This window comes from Scyliorhinus torazame, chromosome 24, assembly GCF_047496885.1.
Source record: "Scyliorhinus torazame isolate Kashiwa2021f chromosome 24, sScyTor2.1, whole genome shotgun sequence".
NCBI lineage: Eukaryota > Metazoa > Chordata > Chondrichthyes > Carcharhiniformes > Scyliorhinidae > Scyliorhinus > Scyliorhinus torazame.
Window position 1 is genome coordinate 44912043 of NC_092730.1, and position 26269 is coordinate 44938311.

General features: G+C 45.7%; 6 non-coding genes across 6 annotated transcripts; all 6 read left to right on the forward strand.

Annotated features, from left to right (window-relative positions):
• Window positions 1-390: 390 nt before the first annotated feature.
• On the forward strand, window positions 391-481 carry trnap-agg (transfer RNA proline (anticodon AGG)). The gene is given in 2 exon segments: window positions 391-426; window positions 446-481. It is a non-coding gene; the product is annotated as a tRNA-Pro (tRNA).
• An 18294-nt stretch (window positions 482-18775) lies between these two features.
• trnam-cau (transfer RNA methionine (anticodon CAU)) lies at window positions 18776-18847 on the forward strand. The gene has a single exon. It is a non-coding gene; the product is annotated as a tRNA-Met (tRNA).
• Window positions 18848-19428: 581 nt separating this feature from the next.
• trnal-cag (transfer RNA leucine (anticodon CAG)) lies at window positions 19429-19511 on the forward strand. The gene has a single exon. It is a non-coding gene; the product is annotated as a tRNA-Leu (tRNA).
• A 1086-nt stretch (window positions 19512-20597) lies between these two features.
• trnam-cau (transfer RNA methionine (anticodon CAU)) lies at window positions 20598-20669 on the forward strand. The gene has a single exon. It is a non-coding gene; the product is annotated as a tRNA-Met (tRNA).
• A 581-nt stretch (window positions 20670-21250) lies between these two features.
• trnal-cag (transfer RNA leucine (anticodon CAG)) lies at window positions 21251-21333 on the forward strand. Its single transcript has one exon. It is a non-coding gene; the product is annotated as a tRNA-Leu (tRNA).
• Window positions 21334-24221: 2888 nt separating this feature from the next.
• Window positions 24222-24293, forward strand: trnam-cau (transfer RNA methionine (anticodon CAU)). The gene has a single exon. It is a non-coding gene; the product is annotated as a tRNA-Met (tRNA).
• Window positions 24294-26269: the final 1976 nt, after the last annotated feature.

Below are 26269 nucleotides of genomic sequence, written 5' to 3' on the forward strand. Positions count from 1 at the left end.
GCCACCACTGGAAAAAGGCAGATCCATCAGACAGGATTCGCCCTAACCTCCAATGTGACAGCTCAGCCTTCAGCAGATTGAGAAGGAGAATACTTGAAGAGCAGCTTCATGACAGAATCGTTCGGAGTGACCATTGCACAGTGCTTACTCGGCAACGGCAAAGACTGGTCCCGTATGTGTTTTATTCTGTTCGCAGTGGAGGCCAACAACCAAAAATACTCCAATTTACCAATGATCCCAGTACGAAAAGCAAGGGACAAAAATTGTTTCTTTTGATTTTATTTCAACAACGAAACAAAATTGAACAGGAATTAATAAGCGCATTGAGCTGATACAATAGGCTTCGGGACGCAATGATAAGCTGGTTTGAGTGACGTTTGCCTGTCGGTTGGCTCGTTGGTCTAGGGGTATGATTCTCGCTTAGGGTCTTCCGTTAACGATAAAATGCGAGAGGTCCCGGGTTCAAATCCCGGACGAGCCCTGTTTATGTTTAATCAGGACGATCCATGTGGTGTCATTGACTGAAATCGGGAGCAAGTTTGAGCTCCAGAGAATGTGTCAGTACAGAACACGCGAAGAAACGAACGCGACATTTAAAGACCGTTTCACCATGGTGTAGGACTCTGAATTTATCCTCAGATATCAAGAAAAACAAACGAACGCTTGTGCATCCAGGTAGTTGGCTGAATGCAATGTTTGTATGGAACCCTGATAAACCTTTGATTTATTTGCTGAATCTCCGCCTTAAAAATAATCAATGTCCCGCTTCCGCTGCCTTCTGAGGCAGAGTTCCAAAGTCGCACAACTCTCTGGGAGTGAGAAATTACCACATCTCCATCCGAAAAGGGCGACATCCTTGTTTTTAACTGCCCAGTAGTTCTGGTCTCACCCACAAGCAGTGACATCCTTTCCACCTCCACCTTGCCAAGACCATTCAAAATCTGATGTACTTCAATCAAATCAACTGTCACTCTTCACATCTCCATTGGAAACAAGTGCAGTCTGTCTAAACTTTCCTCATTAGAAAACCCGCTCATTCCTGGACCACTCGAGGAAACCTCCTCTGAACCGTATTTACCTAAATAAGGAAACCAAAACTGTACAGAATTAGCGAAATGTGTAGCTCCTGGAATAAAAGGGACAGTAGCAATAAGCAATATGGATATAAATGTGGCTGAATAATCACTAACAGAATATAATGGCCAGTAGAGAGTTTTCGGACTGGAAGAAGGTTTGTAGTGTTCGACATGGGTTCCTACTGGAATATTTGCTTTCCCTGGTAGAAAACAATGTGCTAGATCATGGTGTAGAGGGAACAGTTTCAAAGTTTGATGATAGTACAAATTTGGAAATTTTCTGAACTGATACGTGGACAGTCTAGAACTTCAAACGACGAAAGATGATTTTCAGTCTGGAGACGTGTGAGATGAATGGTTTAGACTAGAAACCAGACAGGGGCTGGTTTAGCACACTGGGGTAAATCGCTGGCTATTAAAGCAGACCAAGGCAGGCCAACAGAACGGTTCAATTCCCGTACCAGCCTCCCCGAACAGGCGCAGGAATGTGGCGACTAGGGGCTTTTCACAGTAACTTCATTTGAAGCCTACTTGTAACAATAAGCGATTTTCATTCATTAATTCATGATGCATTTTTTAAGGGAATATAGAATCATAGGATTTACAGTGCAGAGGTGGCCATTCGTACCATGGAATCTGCACCGGCTCTTCAAATAGCACCCCACTGAAGCCCACGCGTCCACCCTTTCCCCGTATCCCAGAAACCCCATCTAACCTAAGGGTAATTTAGCATGGCCAATCCACCTAAACTGCACATCTTTGGAGTGTGGTAGGAAACTGGAGACCCGGAGGAAACCCACGCAGACACAGGGAGAACACAGACAGTGATCCAAGTGGGAATCGAACATGAGACCCGGCGCTGTGAAGCCACAGTGCTAACCACTATTCTACCGTGCTGACCCTGAATCATGGTGAATACCAAGAGCTGAATTATGTTGTCAACACTCACATAGAAATGGCACACAGAATAAAATGGCGAGATCGTGGAAAATGTGGACCGTTTTCCATGACCGGAAGCCACCACTGGAAAAAGGCAGATCCAGCAGATAGGATTCGCCCTCACCTCCAATGTGTCAGCTCAGCCTTCAGCAGATTGAGAAAGAGAATGCTTGAAGAGCAGCTTCATGACAGAATCGTTCGGAGTGACTATTGCACAGTGCTTACTCAGCAACGGCAAAGACTGGTCCCGTTTGTGTTTTATTCTGTTCGCAGTGGGGGCCAACAAACCAAAAATAACCCAATTTACCCAATGATCCCAGTACGAAAAGCAAGGGACAAAAATTGTTTCTTTTGATTTTATTTCAACAACGAAACTGCGAGGGCAGCATGGCGGCACAATGGTCAGCACTACTGCCTCACGGCGCCGAGGTACCAGATTCGATCCCGGCTCTGGGTCACTGTCCGTGTGAAGTTTGCACATTCTCCCGTGTTTGCGTGGGTTTCGCCCCCAGAATCCAAAGATGTGCAAGCTAGGTGGATTGGCCACGCTAAATTGCCCCTTAATTGGGAAAAATTAATTGGGTACTCTAAATTATTTTAAAACAAGGTGAAGACTGTGGATCCCGCTCCTGCTGTTTAATACAGATCACTCTAACTGGCACAGTGAGCAGAAAGAAATTCGTGTTGTTTGTGTGCATTTCACTCCAATTTAAAACGCTCCTGAATGAAAGTGTCTGTGTCACACGGCTCCCGCTCAGCCAGGAGATGGCACCAGTCCACAATAAATGTATTTATGCAATATATTTCTGATGTTCTGTGTGTCATTACATTGGACTCTTACTCTGGTCTGAGACATTGCCTTGTCCTTGTGCCCTGATGCTGCCCTTTTCATCCTGTTTCAGTAATAACTTTTTACTGGTATTAATTATGTAACTTACTTAGTGATTAAGTTATTCAGCCACTAGGAGTGTTTTAAGCTCATTTTGTAAACGGAACTTTGCGTGGCTCGTATTTTTGTCCCGTTTAACCCACCTATTTACTATTGTTGCAGACTAAGAACTTAGTTATTAATGTTGAAGATTGTAGTTTATTTAAACTAAGTTTCCACTCAAAACAAATTGATACTGGTTATTACATAAGGAACCCATGGGTGATGAAAACAATTGGTGAATTTTATTTCAGGAGTGTCCACTCCTTTTCTGTCCTGACCTGCGGTATCTAATTAAATAATTCACCACTGTTATGGGCAGGAACTGAATCTGGGTCAAATGCTGTGATAGTCACCACTATACCACCACCTGTCCCTGGGCAATGTTGCCCCCTCTGTATTTATAGAACGAATACACAAACAATGAAGCGGGTGAATGTATTAAATCAGGGATTCGATATTCTTGTAACCAATATGGCTGTAATGGGAATCTTTCATATTCCGATAGATCGGGTAGAGCTGGGTAGCTCAGTCAGAAATCAGATATCTGGGGATTTCAAGATGATTACTACAATGATAATATTTAACCATGTTAATGTTCTTTTGCTCCAATTGAAATGTGTTACGAATACAGCGTTACCGTGTTGTACAACTCGCGTTCAACCAGGAGACGGCAGCAGTGCGCAATAGTTTGGATATCCTGTTTGTGTCCACAGATCACGACAGGAATGGAGCTGCTGCTGCCCGGGCAGCTGGACAAGCAAGCGGCACAGATATTAACAAACTGCACCCGCTCCAAATAGATTCCCCAAATTATTGAACAAAACAAAAACAAGCACAAATCATATTTTAAGAAAGTATGACAGTGTCTCTGAAAACAATGTGCCAACACCTTATAAAGAATCGATTTGCCTCAACTAATTCAAGATCAACCGTTTCAATATCAGCCTTAATTCCTTGCCAGTTCTCAGACAGGCGCCGACTGGTTAGAAGATTGCATCACTTTTCAAGGTCCTGCTCAATAAATCAATCACAGTCCCAGGATGTGCTTTTCTCCTGTTCTCAGACACATCCACTTTCTACAAGGGCGCACTAACTGGTTTTCAGAGTAAGAGTCAGACTGCAGTCACCTCGTTCTCTCTCGATCCCTTTATCTCAGAGCCACCTCACAACCAGGAATGGAACTTCTCACAGAGCCAAGAATGGGATAGTTTGTCGATTCTTCCACTGATTCACGACCGTCCATCACCAGGATGTATTCGTCCAAAAGAGTTGGGATGAAATAGGGCTGAGTTTCACTGTATCCAATCAGTCCCCGGAGAAGAACAAAAACAATGAGTGAGGGAGAGAGAAAGAAACAAAGAAACAGATAGAGAGACAAAGGAAAGAGAACAAGAAAATATTTTTAAAATATGTTCCATTTCTGCCACGATCTTTTTACCCAGAAATACATTCAGCTGAATGAAACCAAACCACGTTTCCATTCGCTGCCGTTGCTGCTTCTCCTTCCGAACGTTGCAGGAAATATTATTATTTACTGATTGCAGTTTTGGGTGTGAGTTCCTTATTCATCTGAATATTTCGTTCAGTCCCCCCCAAAAAATGTTAAATATCTGACTGAACTTGATTAACGTTCAAACCGCTTATTTACAAACAATCGGAAAACGTATTAATTTTCGAGTCAGCGGCTTGTGCGGGGAGTAGAACAAACATTTCGAATCACAGTCCAGGAAGTTATTCCATTCAAGCGACCAATAGTCCGCCGGTGCAGACACGGTGGGCCGAATGGCCTCCTTCTGCACTGTAAATTCAATGATAATCTATGATTAATCTAGGAAAAAGGTTCGGCACAACATCGTGGGCCGAAGGGCCTGTACTGTGCTGTATTTTTCTATGTTCTGATAGTGTTTATGTGAGGAGGGGTTGAGACTTCGTGGGAAATGGCCATTGGATTTGGAGAGAAGCCTTGAGAGACTCGAAAATCTCAACTCCCTAAACGCACAATTCCACTGATTTAATAGTTTGTGTAACAACATCAGTTACATTGGAAATATATTAGAAATTCAAATGGAACAGGACCACACTTCCCAGTCTGGAAGAAAATTAAAATGATGGAATCTAGAAATTACGGCACAGACAGAGACCTGTGCAGGCCGAATGGTCACGTGATGACCTGATGACGCAACTAACATGATCACGTGTCTAGATTCGAGCAGTTCTCCCCGGATCGCGGTCAGAGCACAAACCAGGAGGGGCTGCTCAATTATTAATTTAATTACTTTTTATTACAAGACCTTGGTCGCCAGTCATTGAGAGACCAGCATTGGTGACAAGATTGAATAAATCAGGAATTGAAATTTCGTCTCCGTAATGGCGCAGAAAGGTTCTGCTTCAAACGGATCGATTTCCACAACCGGGAACACATTTACACAACAGGGAATGATTTGACACAACCAAAGAACAAAGAAATGTACAGCACAGGAACATGACCTTCGGCCCTCCAAGCCCGTGCCGACCATGCTGCCCGACTAAACTACAATCTTCTCCACTTCCTGGTTCCGTATCCCTCTATTCCCATCCTAATCATGTATTTGTCAAGATGCCCCTTAAATGTCACTATCGTCCCTGCTTCCACCACCTCCTCCGGTCGCGAGTTCCAGGCACCCACTACCCTCTGCGTAAAAAACTTGCCTCGTACATCTACTCTAAACCTTGCCCCTCTCACCTTAAACCTAGTAATTGACCCCTCTACCCTGGGGAAAAGCCTCTGACTATCCACTCTGTCTGTGCCCCTCATAATTTTATAGACCTCTATCAGGTCTCCCCTCAACCTCCTTCATTCCAGTCAGAACAAACCGAGTTTATTCAACCGCTCCTCATAGCTAATGCCCTCCATACCAGGCAACATTCTGGTAAATCTCTTCTGCACCCTCTCTAAAGCCTCCACATCCTTCTGGTAGTGTGGCGACCAGAATTGAACACTATACTCCTAGTGTGGCCTAACTAAGGTTCTATACAGCTGCAACATGACTTGCCAATTCTTATACTCAATGCCCCGGCGAATGAAGGCAAGCATGCCCTATGCCTTCTTGACTACCTTCTCCACCTGTGTTGCCCCTTTCAATGACCTGTAGACCTGTACTCCTAGATCTCTTTGACTTTCAATACTCTTGAGGGTTCTACCATTCACTGTATATTCCCTACCTGAATTAGACCTTCCAAAATGCATTACCTCACATTTGTCCGGATTAAACTCCATCTGCCATCTCTCCGCCCAAGTCTCCAAACAATCTAAATCCTGCTGTATCCTCTGACAGTCCTCATCGCTATCCGCAATTCCACCAACCTTTGTGTCGTCTGCAAACTTACTAAACAGACCAGTTACATTTTCCTCCAAATCATTTATATATACTACAAAGAGCAAAGGTCCAAGCACTGATCCCTGTGGAACACCACTGGTCACAGCCCTCCAATTAGTGCAGTGCAGTGCAGATCTGTCACCGGCATAGTCATTGTTCCACGACAGAGAGAAGAGTCACACAGCAGAGAGCTCAGTTACACAGCTGAGAGCTCAGTTACACATCAGAGAGCACGGTTACACAGCAGGATATACATTTACAAACAGGGCCTCTCTGTGTGCAGCAGAAAACACATTTTCCTAAATACCCAATTTCTCCATCTCAGTATCTTGCTGGTTTGCACTGCACCTTTTCTGTGTGTCACTGTGTGTATCCTGATAGTCTCTTTCTGTGTGACTTTCTCTATCTGTTACAGTCATGCTGATGTTACGTATTCATCTCACGTTTCCCAAACAAGAATTGTGATTGATAAATACAGAATGATTTCCACACTGACATTCAGTACCAATGTCTGATAGATACTGAATCCCACCCTCACATACAGTACCAGACATTGACTGAGAGGGAAACCGAGAATGGGAGGCAGTGTCATACTGGACTCGGAACTGTAACTTTCTCTCTCCACAGATGTTGCCAGACCAGCCGAGTTATCCAACATTTTATATTTCTCTTTCAGGATTTTATGAAGAATCTCCATAGCGGCATTGCCCTTGTGCTCGACGCTTCTATTTATAAAGATTGGTCCCGGATGTCTATTGTTCTGTTCGCAGCGGAGGCCAACAAACCAGAAAGAACCAAATTGACCCAATGACCCCGATGAGAAAAGCAAGGGACAAAAAAGAGTTTCTTTCGATTTTACTTTAACAACCAAACCAAATTGAACAGGAATTAAGAAGCCCATTGAGTTGATAAAATAAATTTTGCTTGGGAGGTAATGGTAAAATGGTGTCAGCGGCACGCTGACCACCGGCTGGCTCGTTGGTCTAGTGGTCTGATTCTCGCTTCGGATCTTCTGCTGCCATAAAATGAGAGAGATCCCGGGTCAGATTGCGGACTGTGCAAATAACTTTTTAAAATCTGTACGATCGATATGGTGCCATTGACTGAACTCGGGAGTAGTTTGGAGGAAAGGGAGGGAGGGAGCGAGGGTCATGTTTATAGCTTAACCACTTCTTTACGCCAGTTCTTCGGCTGCCAACAGTACAGTCGAGGTGACCCAGTTGACCTCTTCCAGAATCCTCCTCTGCCGCTTCCACTGGATGAATTTCCTCATGTTTGTCCACTGGAGGGGTTCTTCGGCTACTTGTCTGTGAAAGCAGCACCGGAAGCAGCTGTGGAGACAGATTCCAATCTCCAGGATGCAACTCTCCAATTGGATACTTCACTTTGATCAGATCTTACACTCTCGTTTAGAGAATCATTGAATAGTTACAGATCAGGCGAAATCCATTCCGCCCACCGTGTCCACGTTGGTCGCCGAGAGCTGGCGGTAGTCCCGTGATAAAAACAGAAAATGCTGGAAAATCCCAGTAGGCCTGGCAGCATCTGTAGAGAGGGAAACAGAGTATGAGAAGCAGGGTCATACTTGACTCGGAACTGTAACTCTCTTTATCTCTCCACAGATGTTGCCAGACCAGCCGAGTAATCCAACATTTTCCAATTCTCTTTCAGGATTTTATGAAGAATCTGCATTATGAAGAATGTGCTCGACGCTTCTATTTATAAAGACTGGTCCCGTGTGTCTACTTCCCAAATATTGAGTGGAAACTCTTTAGATCAAATAGTTTGGATGGGGTGGTGTTTGTGCAGTGTGTCCAGGAAGCTTTTCTAACACAGTATGTAGATTGTCCGACCAGATGAGGGGCAATATTGGATTTAGTACTGGGTAATGAACCAGGGCAAGTGATAGATTTGTTAGTGGGGGAGCATTTTGGAGATAGTGACCACAATTCTGTGACTTTCACTTTAGTAATGGAGAGGGATAGGTACGTGCAACAGGGCAAGTTTTACAATTGGGGGAAGGGTAAATACGATGTTGTCAGACAAGAATTGAAGTGCATAAGTTGGGAACATAGGCTGGCAGGGAAGGACACAAGTGAAATGTGGAACTTGTTCAAGGAACAGGTGCTACGTGTCCTTGATATGTATGTCCCTGTCAGGCAGGGAAGAGATGGTCGAGTGAGGGAACCATGGTTGACAAGAGAGGTTGAATGTCTTGTTAAGAGGAAAAAGGTGACTTATGTAAGGCTGAGGAAACAAGGTTCAGACAGGGCATTGGAGGGATACAAGATAGCCAGTAGGGAACTGAAGAAAGGGATTAGGAGAGCTAAGAGAGGGCATGAACAATCGTTGGCGGGTAGGATCAAGGAAAACCCCAAGGCCTTTTACACATATGTGAGAAATATGAGAATGACTAGAGCGAGGGTAGGTCCGATCAAGGGCAGTAGCGGGAGATTGTGTATTGAGTCTGAAGAGATAGGAGAGGTCTTGAACGAGTACTTTTCTTCTGTATTTACAAATGAGAGGGGGGATATTGTTGGAGAGGACAGTGTGAAACAGATTGGTAAGCTCGAGGAAATACTTGTTAGGAAGGAAGATGTGTTGGGCATTTTGAAAAACTTGAGGATAGACAAGTCCCCCGGGCCTGACGGGATATATCCAAGGATTCTATGGGAAGCAAGAGATGAAATTGCACAGCCGTTGGCAATGATCTTTTCGTCCTCACTGTCAACAGGGGTGGTACCAGGGGATTGGAGAGTGGCGAATGTCGTGCCCCTGTTCAAAAAAGGGACTAGGGATAACCCTGGGAATTACAGGCCAGTTAGTCTTACTTCGGTGGTCGGCAAAGTAATGGAAAGGGTACTGAAGGATAGGATTTCTGAGTATCTGGAAAGACACTGCTTGATTAGGGATAGTCAGCACGGATTTGTGAGGGGTAGGTCTTGCCTTACAAGTCTTATTGAATTCTTTGAGGAGGTGACCAAGCATGTGGATGAAGGTAAAGCAGTGGATGTAGTGTACATGGATTTTAGTAAGGCATTTGATAAAGTTCCCCATGGTAGGCTTTTGCAGAAAGTAAGGAGGCATTGGATAGTGGGAAATTTGGCCAGTTGGATAACGAACTGGCTAACCGATAGAAGTCAGAGAGTGGTGGTGGATGGCAAATATTCAGCCTGGATCCCAGTTACTAGTGGCGTACCGCAGGGATCAGTTCTGGGTCCTCTGCTGTTTGTGATTTTCATTAATGACTTGGATGAGGGAGTTGAAGGGTGGGTCAGTAAATTTGCGGACGATACGAAGATTGGTGGAGTTGTGGATAGTAAGGAGGGCTGTTGTCGGCTGCAAAGAGACATAGATAGGATACAGAGCTGGGCTGAGAAGTGGCAGATGGAGTTTAACCCTGAAAAGTGTGAGGTTTTTTGGAAGGACAAATATGAATGCGGAATACAGGGTTAACGGTAGAGTTCTTGGCAATGTGGAGGAGCAGAGAGATCTTGGGGTCTATGTTCATACATCTTTGAAAGTTGACACTCAAGTGGATAGAGCTGTGAAGAAGGCCTATGGTGTGCTCGCGTTCATTAACAGAGGGATTGAATTTAAGAGCCGTGAGGTGATGATGCAGCTGTACAAAACTTTGGTTAGGCCACATTTGGAGTACTGTGTACAGTTTTGGTCGCCACATTTTAGGAAGGATGTGGAAGCTTTGGAAAAGGTGCAAAGAAGATTTACCAGGATGTTGCCCGGAATGGAGAGTAGGTCTTACGAGGAAAGGTTGAGGGTGCTAGGCCTTTTCTCATTAGAACGGAGAAGGATGAGGGGCGACTTGATAGAGGTTTATAAGATGATCAGGGGAATAGATAGAGTAGACAGTCAGAGACTTTTTCCCCGGGTGGAACAAACCATTACAAGGGGACATAAATTTAAGGTGAAAGGTGGAAGATATAGGAGGGATATCAGAGGTAGGTTCTTTACCCAGAGAGTAGTGGGGGCATGGAATGCACTGCCTGTGGAAGTAGTTGAGTCGGAAACATTAAGGACCTTCAAGCAGCTATTGGATAGGTACATGGATTACGGTAAAATGATATAGTGTAGATTTATTTGTTCTCAAGGGCAGCACGGTAGCATTGTGGATAGCACAATTGCTTCACAGCTCCAGGGTCCCAGGTTCGATTACGGCTTGGGTCACTGTCTGTGCGGAGTCTGCACGTCCTCCCCGTGTCTGCGTGGGTTTCCTCCGGGTGCTCCGGTTTCCTCCCACAGTCCAAAGATGTGCGGTTTAGGTGAATTGGCCAATGATAAATTGCCCTTAATGTCCAAATTGCCCTTGGTGTTGGGTGGTGGTGTTGAGTTTGGGTGGGGTGCTCTTTCCAAGAGCCGGTGCAGACTAAAAGGGCCGAATGGCCTCCTTCTGCACTGTAAATTCAATGATAATCTATGATTAATCTAGGACAAAGGTTCGGCACAACATCGTGGGCCGAAGGGCCTGTTCTGTGCTGTATTTTCTATGTTCTATGTTCTATGTTCTGTTCGCAGTGGAGGCCAACAAACCAGAAAGAACCAAATTGACCCAATGATCCCTATAAGATTAGCAAGGGACAAAAAATAGTTTATTTGGATTTTACTTTAACAACCAAACCAAATCAACAGGAATTAAGAAGCCCATTGAGTTAATAAAATAAGCTTCGGTTGGGAAGTAATGGTAAGATTGTTTCAGCGGGACGTTGATCACCTTTGGTGATTGTCGCTTTGGCGATTCTCTCGTAGGCAATTCTGCTGCGATAAAATGCCAGAGGTCCCGGGTTCCAATCCCGGACGAACCCTGCAAAGCACTTTTTAACATCTGTGCGATCGATATGGTGCCATTGACTGAACACGGGAGCAGTTTTGAGGAAAAGTAGGGAGGGACGTGTTTGGCGCTTAACCGCTCCTTGACACCTGTTCTTCGGCTGCCCACAGTACAGTCGAGGTGACTCAGGTGACCTCTTCCAGAATCCTCCTCTGCCGCCTCCACTGAATGAAGTTCCTCCTGTTTGTCCACTGGAGGCGTTCTTCACTGAGTTCTGAATTTGGTGCATTTGCGTGCTATAGTGAGAGTTTCGTGACTGAGGGTGTATAAGGGTTAATTTTGATCTAAAGTCTAGTCTTTCTTTTATTTAGTTAATTAATTTAAAAGTTCCTGTTTGGTTGAGAAGGTGAATTTTCAACGAGCTTTAAACAAAGGTTATACTTGTAGGTACTTGCAGCTGGAGCTTATTAATTAGCTAATTGGATTAGGCCAGTCTCCAGAGGCTAGATTCACAGTATAAAAGTGATCCAGCTACAGTGCACACTTTGTTTGCTCTGAATGATGAATTTGGTGCATTTGACTGCTACAGTGAGTGTTTGGTGACTGAGGGAGTTAGATGAGGAGTTAGTAAGGTGCTCCTTTAATTTCATTTCAGCAAAGAGCGAGAACGGAACCAGGAGTTTATAGAGTGTGCAGCTGACTGGGAGCAGAGTCAGAGGCCGGAAGTCCAGTTGATCCACAGGGCAGCTATATTCTGTAAGGTAAGAAGGGTTGGAGGCTAGGGCAGTTACATGCTCATCCTGTAGGATGTGGGTGGTGAGGGATACCACCGGTGTCCACGCTGACTGTACCTGAGGGAAGTGCACCCAACTCCAGCTCCTCAGAGACCGTGTTAGGGAACTGGAGCTGGAGCTGGATGAACTTCGGATCATCCGCAAGGCAGAGGGGGTTATAGAGAATAGTTACAGGGAGGTAAGCACACCCAAGCTACAGGACAAGAGTAGCTGGATTACAGTCAGGGGAAAGAAAACAAACAGGCAGACAGTGCAGGGATCCCTCGTGGCCGTTCCTCTTCAAAACAAGTATACCGTTTTGGATGCTGTTGGGGGTGGGGGGCGAAGGGGGGGGATGACCTACCGGGGGAAGGCCTTAGCGGCCAGCTCTCTGGCACTGAGTCTGGGTCTGGGGCTCAGAAGGGAAGGGGGAGAAGAGAAAAGCAATCGTAATAGGAGATTCAATGGTTAAGGGAATAGATCGGAGATTCTGTGGTCGCGAGCGAGACTCCCAGAAGGTATGCTGCCTTCCGGGTGCCTGTGCCAGGGATGTCTCGTATCGTGTCTTCAGGATCCTTAAGGGGGAGAGTGAGCAGCCAGAAGTCGTGGTGCACATTGCTATCAACGAGGTAGGTAGGAAAAAGGGTGTGGAGGTAATAAACGGAGTTAGGCTGGAAGTTAAAAGCCAGAACAGACAGAGGTGTCATATCTGGTTTGTTGCCGGTGCCACGTGATAGCGAGGCTAGGAATAGGGAGAGAGAGCAGTTAAACACGTGGCTGCAGGAATGGTGTAGGAGGGAGGGCTTCAGGTATTTGGATAATTCGAGTGCATTCTGTGGGAGGTGGGACCTGTACAAGCAGGATGGGTTGCATCAGAACCAGAGGGGCACCAATATCCTGGGAGGGAGGTTTTCTAGTAATCTTCGGGAGGGTATAAACTAATTTGGCAGGGGAATGGGAACCGGATTTGTAGTCCAGCAACTAAGGTAGCCGATATTCAGGACACCAAAGCGTGCAATGAGGCAGTGGGGAAGGGAACACTGACAAAGGAGAGTACTTGCAGGCACGGAGATGGGTTGAAGTGTGTATACCTCAACGCAAGAAGCATCAGGAATAAGGTGGGTGAACTTAAGGCATGGATCGGTACTTGGGACTACGATGTGGTGGCCATCACAGAAACTTGGATAGAAGAGGGGCAGAAATTGTTGTTGGAGGTCCCTGGTTATAGATGTTTGAATACGATTAGGGAGGGTGGTAAAAGAGGTGGGGGGTGGCATTGCTAATTAGAGATAGTATAACAGCTGCAGACAGGCAGTTCGAGAAGGATCTGCCTACTGAGGTAGTATGGGTTGAAGTCAGAAATAGGAAAGGAGCGGTCACCTTGTTGGGAGTTTTCTGTGGGCCCAAACATTAGTAGAGATGTGGAGGAACAGATTGGGAAACAGATTTTGGAAAGGTGCAGAAATGACAGGGTAGTAGTCATGGGTGACTTCAACTTCCCAAACATTGAGTGGAAACTCTTTACAAAGAACAAAGAACAAATAAAATTACAGTACAGGAACAGGCCCTGCGGCCCTCCCAGCCTGCGCCGATCCAGAGCCTTCATCAAAACCTGTCGCCTATTTTCCAAGGATCTACTTCCCTCTGTTCCCCGCCCGTTCATGTATCTGTCTAGATGCATCTTAAATGACGCTATCGTGCCCGCCGCTACCAGCTCCGCTGGCAAAGCGTTCCAGGCACCCACCACCCGCTGCGTAAAATACTTTCCACGCACACCTCCCTTAAACTTTCCCCCTCTCACCTTGAAATCGTGACCCCTTGTAATTGACACCCCCACTCTTGGAAAAAGCTTGTTGCTATCCACCCTGTATATACCTCTCATAATTTTGTAGACCTCAATCAGGTCCCCCTTCAACCTCCGTCTTTCCAACGAAAACAATCCTAATCTACTCAACCTTTCTTCATAGCTAGCACCCTCCATGCCAGGCAACATCCTGGTGAACCTCTTCTGCACCCTCTCTAAATCATCCACATCCTTCTGGTAATGTGGCGACCAGAACTGCACGCAGTATTCCAATTGTGGCCTAACCAAAGTTCTAGACAACTGTAACATGACCTGCCGACTCTTGTACTCAATACCCCGTCCGATGAAGGCAAGCATGCTGTATGCTTTTTTGACCACTCTATCGACCTGCGTTGCCACCTTCAGGGTACAATGGACCTGTACTCCCAGATTTGTCTCTACATCAATTTTCTCCAGGACTCTCCCATTGACCATATAGTCCGCTCTTGAATTAGATCTTCCAAAATGCATCACCTCGCATTTGCCTGGATTGAACTCCACCTGCCATTTCTCTGCCCAACTCTCCAATCTATTTATATTTTCCTGTATTCTCTGACAGTCCTCCACGGTATCTGCAACTCCACCAATCTTAATATCATCTGCAAACTTGCTAATCAAACCACCTATTCCTTCGTCCAGATCATTTATGTATATCACAAACAACAGTGCTCTGAGCACGGATCCCTGTGGAACACCACTAGTCACCATTCTCCGTTTTGAGACACTCCCTTCCACCACTACTCTCTGTCTCCTGTTGCCCAGCCAGTTCTTCATCCATCTAGCTAGTACACCCTGAACCCCATACGACTTCACTTTTTCCATCAACCTGCCATGGGAAACTTTATCAAACGCCTTACTGAAGTCCATGTATATGACATCTACAGCCCTTCCCTCATCAATTAACGTTGTCACTTCCTCAAAGAATTCTATTAGGTTTGTAAGTTATGACCTTCCCTGCACAAAACCATGCTGCCTATCACTGATAAGTCTATTTTCTTCCAAATGTGAATAGATCCTATCACGCAGTATCTTCTCCAACAGTTTGCCTACCACTGACGTCAAGCTCACAAGTCTATAATTCCCACGATTATCTCTGCTACCCTGCTTAAACAAAAGGACAACATTAGCAATTCTCCAGTCCTCCGGGACCTCACCAGTGCTCAAGGATGCTGCAAAGATATCTGTTAAGGCCCCAGCTATTTCTTCCCTCGCTTCCCTCAGTAACCTGGGATAGATCCCATCCGGACCTGGGGACTTGTCCACCTTAATGCCTTTTAGAATACCCAAACTTCCCCCTTCCTTATGCCGACTTGACCTAGAGTATTTAAACATCCATCCTTAGCCTCAACATCCGTCATGTCTCTCTCCTTGGTGAATACCGATGCAAAGTACTCATTAAGAATCTCACCCATTTCCTCTGACTCCACGCATAAATTCCTTCTTTTGTCTTTGAGTGGGCCAATCCTTTCTCTAGTTACCCTCTTGCTCCTTCGAACGAATAAAAGGCTTTGGGATTTTCCTTAACCCTGTTAGCCAAAGATGAGTCATGACCCCGTTTAGAACTCTTTATTGCGCGTTTGAGATGTGTCCTACTTTCCCGATATTCCTCCAAAGCTTCATAAGATTTAAGTCGCCTAGATCTTATGTATGCTTCCTTTTTCACCTTCGCAAGTCTCACAATTCCACCCTTCATCCATGGTTCCCTAATCTTGCCATTTCTATCCCTCAATTTGACAGGGACATGTCTGTCCTGCACTCGAATCAACCTTTCCTTAAAAGACTCCCACATTTCAAATGTGGATTTACCCTTAAAGAGCTGCTCCCAATCCACATTACCTAGTTCCTTCCGAATTTTGTTATACTTGGCCTTTCCCCAATTTAGCACTCTTTCTTTAGGACCACTCTCGTCTTTGTCCATGAGTAATCAAATAGTTTGGATGGGGTGGTGTTTGTGCAGTGTGTCCAGGAAGCTTTTCCAACACAGGATGTAGATTGTCCGACCAGTGGGGAGGCCATATTGGATTTGGTACTTGGTAATGAACCAAGGCAAGTGATAGATTTGTTAGTGGGGGAGCATTTTGGAGATAGTGACAACAATTCTGTGACTTTCACTTTAGTAATGGAGAGGGATGGGTGCGTGCAACAGGGCAAGGTTTACAATTGGGGGAAGGGTAAATACGATGTTATCAGGCAAGCATTGAAGTGCATAAGTTGGGAACATAGGCTGGCAGGGAAGGACACAAGTGAAATGTGAAATTTGTTCAAGGAACAAGTACTACGTATCCTTGATATGCATGTCCCTGTCAGGCAGGGAAGAGATGGTCGAGTGAGGGAACCATTGTTGACAAGAGAGGTTGAATGTCTTGTTAAGAGGAAGAAGGAGACATCTGTAAGGCTGAGGAAACAAGTTTCAGTCAGGGCGCTGGAGGGATACAAGATAACCAGGAGGGAACTGAAGAAAGCGATTCGGAGAGCTAAGAGAGGGCAAGAAAAATCTTTGGCGGGTAGGATCCAGGAAAATCCCAAGGCCTTTTACACATATGTGAGAAATATGAGAATGACTAGAGCGAGGGTAGGTCCGATCAAGGACAGTGGCGGGAGATTGTGTATTGAGTCTGAAGAGATAGGAGTGGTCTTGAACGAGTACTTTTCTTCAGTATTTACAAATGAGAGGGGCCATATTGTTGGAGAGGATAGTGTGAAACAGTAAGCTCGAGGAAATACTTGTTAGGAAGGAAGATGTATTGGGCATTTTGTAAAAGTTGAGGATAGACAAGTCCTCGGGCCTGACGGAATATAGACAAGAATTCTATGGGAAGCAAGAGATGAAATTGCAGAGCCGTCGGCAATGATCTTTTCGTCCTTACTGTCAGCAGGGGTGGTACCAGGGGATTGGGGAGTGGCGAATGTCGTTCCCCTATTCAAAAAAGGGACTAGGGATCACCCTGGAAATTACAGTCCAGTTAGTCTTACTTCGGTGGTAGGCAAAGTAATGGAAAGGGCACTGAGGGATAGGATTTCTGAGTATCTGGAAAGCCACTGCTTGATTAGGGATAGTCAGCACGGATTTGTGAGAGGTAGGTCTTGCCTAACAAATCTTATTAAATTCTTTGAGGAGGTGACCAAGCATGTGGATGAAGGTAAAGAAGTGGATGTAGTGTACATGGATTTTACTAAGGCATTTGATAAGGATCCCCATGGTAGGCTTCTGCAGAAAGTAAGGAGGCATGGGATAGTGGGAAATTTGGCCCGTTGGATAACGAACTGGCTAACCGATAGAAGTCAGAGAGTGGTGATGGATAGCAAATATTCAGCCTGGATCCCAGTTACCAGTGGCGTACCGCAGGGATCAGTTCTGGGTCCTCTGCTGTTTGTGATTTTCATTAATGACGTGGATGAGGGAATTGAAGGGTGGGTAAGTAAATTTGCAGACGATACGAAGATTGGTGGATAGTGAGGAGGGCTATTGTCGGCTGCAAAGAGACATCGATAGGATGCAGAGCTGGGCTGAGAAGTGGCAGATGGAGTTTAATCCTGAAAAGTGTGAGGTTGTCCATTTTGGAAGGACAAATATGAATGCGGAATAAAGGGTTAACGGTAGTGTTCTTGGCAATGTGGAGGAGCAGAGCGATCTTGGGGACTATGTTCATAGATGTTTGAAAGTTGCCACTCAAGTGGATAGAGCTGTGGAGAAGGCCAATGGTGTGCTAGCGTTCATTAACAGAGGGGTTGCATTTAAGAACTGTGTGGTGATGATGCAGCTGTACAAAACTTTGGTAAGGCCACATTTGGAGCACTCGGATACAGGACTCTGGCTGGGGCTCAAAAGGAGGAAACGCATGTCTTGTTTGGAATGAAACGACGATGAAGATTGAATTTAAGTCGATTTGTGCACGGAGATTTGTTTTGACGACGACGCATCAGGATGGCCAGGCAGTCTAAGATGCTGCGTTCAGCTCGCTGTCTCTTTTGGAGACGTGGGTTAGAATCTCACTCCTGATATTCACTTTTCCTCCACGAGATTTAATTTCTCCAGCCAGATTTTCAACCTCAGGAAGATCATTGGACAAGCGTTGGCCTGAGGTCATGGGATTCCTGCTTCAATACGCACAGCAAGACCCCACAGGCAAAAGCCCAGTTAATGACTCGAGAATCTGCTTCAGTGACTCTGGTTGAGGAATTCATATTGATCCCAGGACCCCGGGTAAAATTCTTCTTCTCAACTTATAAAGTGCGGCTGGTTGGATTGTTCACATGCGTCCGAGAGGGGAAGTTGGGAACTCGGTTTCTATTGTGATTTATTGCTCGATAAACCTTATTTCCTTATTGCCCCACGGTGCGGTATTACTGGATATCGTTATATATCTATATTGCCCCTCTGTGGAGTACTACTCGATAACGTTTCCCGTGCAGCTTTGACAAATTGTCACGTGGACTAGAAACGTTAGCTCTTTTCTCTCCCTGCAGATGCTGTCAGACCTGCTGAGACTTTAAAACATTTTCTCCGTGGTTCCCTCTGTGTGAGCTTTACAATGTTGTAACGTGTCATGCTGTCTTCTTCATTCCTGGGACTAATGTCGGGATGAGACTGCAAGAAACATTCTGATAGGTATTTGCTTCAAAGCAAACAGGAACGTACGTTACGTTTACTTTTGGTGTGACGGAGAATGGAAATAGCAGAGAACAGCCTCGAATCCTCGACCACAGGCTAATCCGCACGCTTCCGCTGCGGCACTCTGCTCCTTAAACCAGGAGACACAACATTACTGCCCTGCGGTAGTCACACAACTATTCACTTCCTCATTTATTCTTTCAACAAGAACACACTTTTGAGCACACTGATTCTGGTCAGCATATTTCAGTTAATTTACCTTCGTGTCAATGGTTGTTCTGTGAAGGTGATGTGATTTCTTCTGTGACGTTGTTCTGATGGGAAAGTGGGAGTGACTGGAATCACCTTCATAGAATGAAGTTCGGGAAGAAAGTTTCACCTCTTTGGGAACGTTGTTCACGTTGTTACTGATTTCTTCAAACTTTGCCTCAAGACCGACGCCGAAAAACATCACCCACGAGCAGAGTGGCGCAGCGGAAGCGTGCTGGGCCCATAACCCAGAGGTCGATGGATCGAAACCATCCTCTGCTATTTATATTCTCACTCACACCAAACGGAAACATGTGGCGTATTGTCAGCAGCACATCTGCCTTTTTCTTTATTAGTATCAAAATGGTGATTTCAGTTAGATCCGCTCTTTGACACCTGTTCTTCAGCTACCCACAGTATAGTCGAGATGACCAAGTTGCCTTCTCCCAGAACACTCTTCTGGCGCGTCTACTGGATGAACGTTCACCTGTTTGGACACTGGAGGGGTTCTTCGGTTACTTTTCTGTGAAAGCAGCACCGGAAGCAGCTGCGGAAAGAGATTGCCTTCGCCAGAATGCAACTGTCCAATTGGATGCTTCACATCGTTCAGATCTTAGTCTCTCAACATCTTCGTGTGAGGAACAGATAGAGCGGAGATTCGGTACTTGTTGATTGAAGCAAACTGGCCAATGAAGCAATGAGAAGCTCCTTAACCTCCAGCGGCTTGGACAAGGAGGACACTCACATAGAGGAGACTGGCTGGCATTCAAAGGTAGGAAAAGCATATCTTGTTTGAAAAGAAATGACGATAAAGATAGAATTTAAGTCGATTTGTGCACGGATCGTAGTTTTGATGCCAGCGCATCAGGATGGCCGAGTGGTCCAAGGCGCTGCGTTCAGGTTGCAGTCTTTTCTAGAGACGTGGGTTCAAATCCCACTCCTGATATTGACTTTTCCTCCACGAGGTTAAATTTCTACAGCGATATTTTCAACCTCACGAAGATCCAATTCCTCCAATTGAATGGGAAAGTTTTGGTCTCAGGACTTGAGATTCCTGCTTAAATACGCACAGCAAGACCCAACATGCAAAAGCCCAGCTAATGACTCGATAATCTGCTTCAGTTACTCTGGTTGAGGAATTTATAGTGATCCCAGGACTCCGGGTAAAATTCGTCTTCTCTTCTTATAAATAGTGTGGCTGGTTGGATTGTTCACATCCGTCCGAGAGGGGAAGTTGGGAACTCGGTTTCTATTGTGATTTATTGCTCGATAAGCCTCATTTCCTTATTGCCCCACGGTGCGGTATTACTGGATATCGTTATATATCTATATTGCCCCTCTGTGGAGTACTACTCGATAACGTTTCCCGTGCAGCTTTGACAAATTGTCACGTGGACTAGAAACGTTAGCTCTTTTCTCTCCCTGCAGATGCTGTCAGACCTGCTGAGACTTTAAAACATTTTCTCCGTGGTTCCCTCTGTGTGAGCTTTACAATGTTGTAACGTGTCATGCTGTCTTCTTCATTCCTGGGACTAATGTCGGGATGAGACTGCAAGAAACATTCTGATAGGTATTTGCTTCAAAGCAAACAGGAACGTACGTTACGTTTACTTTTGGTGTGACGGAGAATGGAAATAGCAGAGAACAGCCTCGAATCCTCGACCACAGGCTAATCCGCACGCTTCCGCTGCGGCACTCTGCTCCTTAAACCAGGAGACACAACATTACTGCCCTGCGGTAGTCACACAACTATTCACTTCCTCATTTATTCTTTCAACAAGAACACACTTTTGAGCACACTGATTCTGGTCAGCATATTTCAGTTAATTTACCTTCGTGTCAATGGTTGTTCTGTGAAGGTGATGTGATTTCTTCTGTGACGTTGTTCTGATGGGAAAGTGGGAGTGACTGGAATCACCTTCATAGAATGAAGTTCGGGAAGAAAGTTTCACCTCTTTGGGAACGTTGTTCACGTTGTTACTGATTTCTTCAAACTTTGCCTCAAGACCGACGCCGAAAAACATCACCCACGAGCAGAGTGGCGCAGCGGAAGCGTGCTGGGCCCATAACCCAGAGGTCGATGGATCGAAACCATCCTCTGCTATTTATATTCTCACTCACACCAAACGGAAACATGTGGCGTATTGTCAGCAGCACATCTGCCTTTTTCTTTATTAGTATCAAAATGGTGATTTCAGTTAGATCCGCTCTTTGACACCTGTTCTTCAGCTACCCACAGTATAGTCGAGATGACCAAGTTGCCTTCTCCCAGAACACTCTTCTGGCGCGTCTACTGGATGAACGTTCACCTGTTTGGACACTGGAGGGGTTCTTCGGTTACTTTTCTGTGAAAGCAGCACCGGAAGCAGCTGCGGAAAGAGATTGCCTTCGCCAGAATGCAACTGTCCAATTGGATGCTTCACATCGTTCAGATCTTAGTCTCTCAACATCTTCGTGTGAGGAACAGATAGAGCGGAGATTCGGTACTTGTTGATTGAAGCAAACTGGCCAATGAAGCAATGAGAAGCTCCTTAACCTCCAGCGGCTTGGACAAGGAGGACACTCACATAGAGGAGACTGGCTGGCATTCAAAGGTAGGAAAAGCATATCTTGTTTGAAAAGAAATGACGATAAAGATAGAATTTAAGTCGATTTGTGCACGGATCGTAGTTTTGATGCCAGCGCATCAGGATGGCCGAGTGGTCCAAGGCGCTGCGTTCAGGTTGCAGTCTTTTCTAGAGACGTGGGTTCAAATCCCACTCCTGATATTGACTTTTCCTCCACGAGGTTAAATTTCTACAGCGATATTTTCAACCTCACGAAGATCCAATTCCTCCAATTGAATGGGAAAGTTTTGGTCTCAGGACTTGAGATTCCTGCTTAAATACGCACAGCAAGACCCAACATGCAAAAGCCCAGCTAATGACTCGATAATCTGCTTCAGTTACTCTGGTTGAGGAATTTATAGTGATCCCAGGACTCCGGGTAAAATTCGTCTTCTCTTCTTATAAATAGTGTGGCTGGTTGGATTGTTCACATCCGTCCGAGAGGGGAAGTTGGGAACTCGGTTTCTATTGTGATTTATTGCTCGATAAGCCTCATTTCCTTATTGCCCCACGGTGCGGTATTACTGGATATCGTTATATATCAATATTGCCCCTCTGTGGAGTACTACTGGATAACGGTTCCCGTGCAGCTTTGACAAATTGTCACGTGGATTAGAAACGTTAGCTCTTTTCTCTCCCTTCAGATGCTGCCAGGCCTGCTGAGACTTTAAAGCATTTTCTCCGTGGTTCCCTATGTGTGAGCTTTACAATGTTGCACTGTGTCATGCTGTCTCCTTCATTCTTGGGACTAATGTCGGGATGAGACTGCAAGAAATTTCTGATAGGTATTTGCTGCAAAGCAAACAGGAACGTGAGTTCTGTTTACTTTTGGTGCGAGGGAGAATGTAAATAGAAGAGAACAGCCTCGATTCCTCGTTCTCAGGGTAATGGCCCAGCACGGTTTCCCTACCGCACTCTGCTCCTTAAACCAGGAGGTACGTCATTACTGCCCTGCGGCAGTCACACAACTATTCACTTCCTCATTTTTTCTTTCAACAAGAATACACGTTTGAGCACACTGATTCTGGTCAGCATGGTTCAGATAACTTAGTTTCGTGCTGAATGGTTGTTCTGTGAAGGTGATGTGATTTCTTCTGTGACGTTGTTCTGATGGGAAAGTGGGGAGTGACTGCAATCATCTTCATAGAATGACGTTCGGCGCGACAGATTCACCGCTCTGGGAACATTGATCACGCTGTTACTGACTTCTTCAAACTTTACCTCAAGTCCGACCCCAGAAAGAATCAACCACGAGCAGAGTGGCGCAGCGGCAGCGTGCTTGGCCCATAACCCAGAGGTGAATGGATCGAAACCATTCTCTGCTATTTATTTTCTAATTCACACCAAAAGCAAACAAGTCGCTATTTGTCAGCAACACATCTGCCTTTTTCTTTATTAGTATTAAAGTTTTGCTTTCAGTCTGATCCGCTCCTTGACACCTGTTTTTCAGCGACCCACAGTGCAGTCGAGGTGACTAAGTTGACTTCTCCCAGAACACTCTTCTCCCTCTACTGGATGAACGTTCACCTGTTTGGACACTGGAGGATTTCTCTCGGCGACTTGTCTGTGGAAGCAGCACCGGAAGCAGCTGTGGAGAGAGATTCCAGTCGTCAGGATGCAACTCTACAGTTGGATACTTCACGTCGCTCCGATCACAGACTCTCAGTGCCTTCGTGTGAGGAACGGATAGAGCCGGAATTCGATCCTTGTTGATCGAAGCAACTGATCAATGCAGCAATGAGAAGCTGCTTAACCCCCAGCGGCTTGGAGAAGGATGGCACTCAGATACAGGACTCTGGCTGGGGTTCAAAAGGAGGAAACGCATTTCTTGTTTGAAATGAAACGACGATGAAGATTGAATTTAAGTCGATTTGTGCACGGAGATTTGTTTTGACGACGACGCATCAGGATGGCCAGGCGGTCTAAGATGCTGCGTTCAGCTCGCATTCTCTTTTGGAGACGTGGGTTAGAATCCCACTCCTGACATTGACTTTTCCTCCACGAGATTTAATTTCTCCAGCAAGATTTTCAACCTCAGGAAGATCATCGGAAAAGCGTTGGCCTGAGGTCATGGGATACGCACAGCAAGACCCCACAGGCAAAAGCCCAGTTAATGACTCGATAATCTGCTTCAGTTACTCTGGTTGAGGAATTCAGATTGATCCCAGGACCCAGGGTAAAATTCGTCTTCTCGACTTATAAATAGTGTGGTTGGTTTGAGTGTTCACATCCGTCCGAGAGAGGAAGTTGGGAACTCGGTTTCTATTGTGATTTATTGCTCGATAAACCTTATTTCCTTATTGCCTCACTGTGAGGTATTACTGGATATCGTTATATATCAATATTGCCCCTCTGTGGAGTACTACTGGATAACGTTTCAAGTGCAGCTTTGACAAATTGTCACGTGGACTAGAAACGTTAGCTCTTTTCTCTCCCTGCAGATGCTGCCAGGCCTGCTGAGACTTTAAAGCATTTTCTCCGTGGTTCCCTATGTGTGAGCTTTACAATGTTGCACTGTGTCATGCTGTCTCCTTCATTCTTGGGACTAATGTCGGGACGAGACTGCAAGAAATTTCTGATAGGTGTTTGCTGCAAAGCAAACAGGAACGTGAGTTCTGTTTACTTTTGGTGCGAGGGAGAATGTGAATAGAAGAGAACAGCCTCGATTCCTCGTCCCCAGGGTAATGGCCCAGCACGGTTTCCCTACCGCACTCTGCTCCTCAAACCAGGAGGTACGTCATTACTGCCCTGCGGCAGTCACACAACTATTCACTTCCTCATTTTTTCTTTCAACAAGAACACACGTTTGAGCACACTGATACTGGTCAGCATGGTTCAGCTAATTTAGTTTCGTGCTGAATGGTTGTTCTGTGAAGGTGATGTGATTTCTTCTGTGACGTTGTTCTGATGGGAAAGTGGGGAGTGACTGCAATCACCTTCATAGAATGACGTTCGGGGCGACAGATTCACCTCTCTGGGAACATTGATCACGCTGTTACTGATTTCTTCAAACTTTACCTCAAGTCCGACCCCGGAAAGAGTCAATCACGAGCAGAGTGGCGCAGCGGCAGCGTGCTGGGCCCATAACCCAGAGGTCAATGGATCGAAACCATTCTCTGCTATTTATTTTCTAATTCACACCAAAAGCAAACAAGTCGCTATTTATCAGCAACATATCTGCCTTTTTCTTTATTAGTATCAAAGTTTTGCTTTCAGTCTGATCCGCTCCTTGACACCTGTTCTTCAGCGACCCACAGTGCAGTCGAGGTGACTAAGTTGACTTCTCCCAGAACACTCTTCTCCCTCTACTGGATGAACGTTCACCTGTTTGGACACTGGAGGATTTCTCTCGGCGACTTGTCTGCGGAAGCAGCACCGGAAGCAGCTGTGGAGAGAGATTCCAGTCGTCAGGATGCAATTCTCCAGTCGGCGGCAGCGGTGCGCAGGGGCCTTCTGGGAGGTGAGTACTTATTTTAAAAAGCCTCGCGTTTACAGGAGCAGCCCTTTGGATTTCGGCGGCAGCCGTGCGCAGGGGCCCTCTGGGAGGTGAGTAGAGACGTTAAAACCACTTACCTTTACAGGAGCAGCCCTTTGGATTTGGGCGGCAGCGGTGCGCAGGGGCCTTCTGGGAGGTGAGTACTTACTTTAACCAGCCTTACCTGGTCCCGTGTCTATTCATCTTTTCTGTTTTATTTGTTTATATATAAGGCGGGAGCCGGAAGTTCGACCCGCGGACCTCTGGGAAGCCCCCCCCCCCAACAAATAAATTCTGGTGGAGAGGAAACCCGAGACACTACACGTGTAGTGTCCCCCACCCGCCCTTCTCCTCTAACCTAATAATAAGACCCATTGGTGTAAGGTAAGTGCCATATTATATTATTAGCATTGTGCAGGTCAAGGTTCGGAGGTGGAGGAGCAGTCTCTGTCAGCGAGAGAACCTGAGAACATCTAAGACACTCAGAAGGTAAGAAGGTAAGTAAGTGATTTTTACTTATTTTTACTTTTATACCTTTTTTCAAATTGTGTGTGTCGGGGGGAAACTGAAGTGACATCACAGAAAAGCTGTGGCCTGAGTGGCTGGTTCGGATTCTACCCTAAATTTAAAAAAAATTTGAGTAATTGGTAACTAATTAAACATAATAACTTAATTATAATTTAGAGGGATATCTAAGCCAGAGATAGGAGAGTATTATAGTTAGCTATCGCATTTCTATTAGAAATCTAGTGCTAGGAAACAGATAGTTGACAGTAACTTTGAAATTTTTATTAAAATATTTTTTTAAAAAGACAAATTTTAATTTTAATTAATTGACGCAATGTCAGTTAGAGGGGTGCTGTGCTCTGACTGTGAGATGTGGCAGGTCCGTGAGGCTTCCAGCGTCCCGGATGGTTTCATCTGCAGAAAGTGCACCCAACTGGAGCTCCTCGCAGACCGCATGGTTCGGTTGGAGCAGCAATTGGATGCACTTAGGAGCATGCAGGTGGCGGAAAGCATCATAGATAGCAGTTATGTAAATGTGGTCACACCCAAGGTGCAGGCAGAGAAATTGGTGACCACCAGAAAGGGCAGGCAGTCAGTGCAGGAATCCCCTGTGGTTGTCCCCCTCTCGAACAGATATACCCCTTTGGATACTGTCGGGGGGGGGGGGATAGCCTGTCAGCGGAAAACAGCAGCAGCCAGAGCAGTGGCACCACGGCTGGCTCTGATGTTCAGAAGGGAGGGTCAAAGCGCAGAAGAGTAATAGTAATAGAGGACTCTATAGTCAGGGGCACAGATAGGCGCTTCTGTGGACGTGAAGGAGACTCCAGGATGGTATGTTGCCTCCATGGTGCCCGGGTCCAGGATGTCTCCGAACTGGTAGAGGGAATCCTGAAGGGGGAGGGCAAACAGGCAGAGGTCGTTGTACATATTGGTACTAACGACATAGGCAGGAAGGGGCATGAGGTCCTGCAGCAGGAGTTCAGGGAGCTAGGCAGAAAGTTAAAAGACAGGACCTCGAGGGTTGTAATCTCGGGATTACTCCCTGTGCCACGTGCCAGTGAGGCTAGAGATAGGAAGATAGAGCAGATAAACACGTGGCTAAACAGCTGGTGTAGG